Here is a 745-nt window from a genome sequence, read left to right on the forward strand (position 1 = left end):
CCCAAAAATAAATAAACGTTGAAAAAAAAATAAAAAAAAAATATATATATATATTATGGTGGATGAGGGGCACCTGGGTGGCTCGGTCGGTTAAGCATCCAGCTCTTGATTTTGGCTCAGCTCATGATCTCGGGGTTTTGTGAGTTCGAGCCCTGCTCCCGGGCCCTGTGCTGACAGCTCAGAGCCTGGGGCCTGTTTCAGATTCTGTGTCCCCCTTTCTCTCTCCGCCCCACCCCTGCTTGTGCTCTGTCTCTCTCTGACTTTCAAAAATGAAGAAACATTCTTTTTTAAATTTTTTTTTCAACGTTTATTTATTTTTGGGACAGAGAGAGAGCATGAACGGGCGAGGGGCAGAGAGAGAGGGAGACACAGAATCGGAAACAGGCTCCAGGCTCTGAGCCATCAGCCCAGAGCCCGACGTGGGGCTTGAACTCACGGACCGGGAGATCGTGACCTGGTTGAAGTCGGACGCTTAACCGACTGCGCCACCCAGGCGCCCCAAATGAAGAAACATTCTTAAAAAATGTTTTTTTTTTAAGATTTTCTCTCTCTGCCCCTCCCCCGCAGTAAATAAATAAATAAACAAACTTCAACAAATAAACACACTTTAAAAAAAACATACCGTTGTGGATGATGTTAGCGACAGCTTCACTCTGCTCGCTCTCCACTCTCACAACCCCGAGGGAGGACTAACTACCCCCATTTCACCGATGGAGAAACTGAGGCTCAGAGAGCGGGGGGGGGG

At 47.7% G+C, this 745-nt stretch overlaps 1 long non-coding RNA gene across 4 annotated transcripts in view; it reads right to left on the reverse strand.

The window, feature by feature from the left end:
- The window catches only part of LOC121010999 (uncharacterized), a 5191-nt gene extending 4462 nt beyond the window's left edge, over nt 1–729 (reverse strand). For all 4 annotated transcript variants that reach the window (XR_005781453.1, XR_005781452.1, XR_005781454.1 and 1 more), the window contains exon 1: nt 623–729. This is a non-coding gene — a long non-coding RNA (uncharacterized LOC121010999). The remainder of the gene's footprint in view (nt 1–622) is intronic.
- Between the last annotated feature and the right edge of the window lie 16 nt (nt 730–745).

Source organism: Herpailurus yagouaroundi, unplaced genomic scaffold (assembly GCF_014898765.1).
Source record: "Herpailurus yagouaroundi ecotype Mexico unplaced genomic scaffold, PumYag 193, whole genome shotgun sequence".
NCBI lineage: Eukaryota > Metazoa > Chordata > Mammalia > Carnivora > Felidae > Herpailurus > Herpailurus yagouaroundi.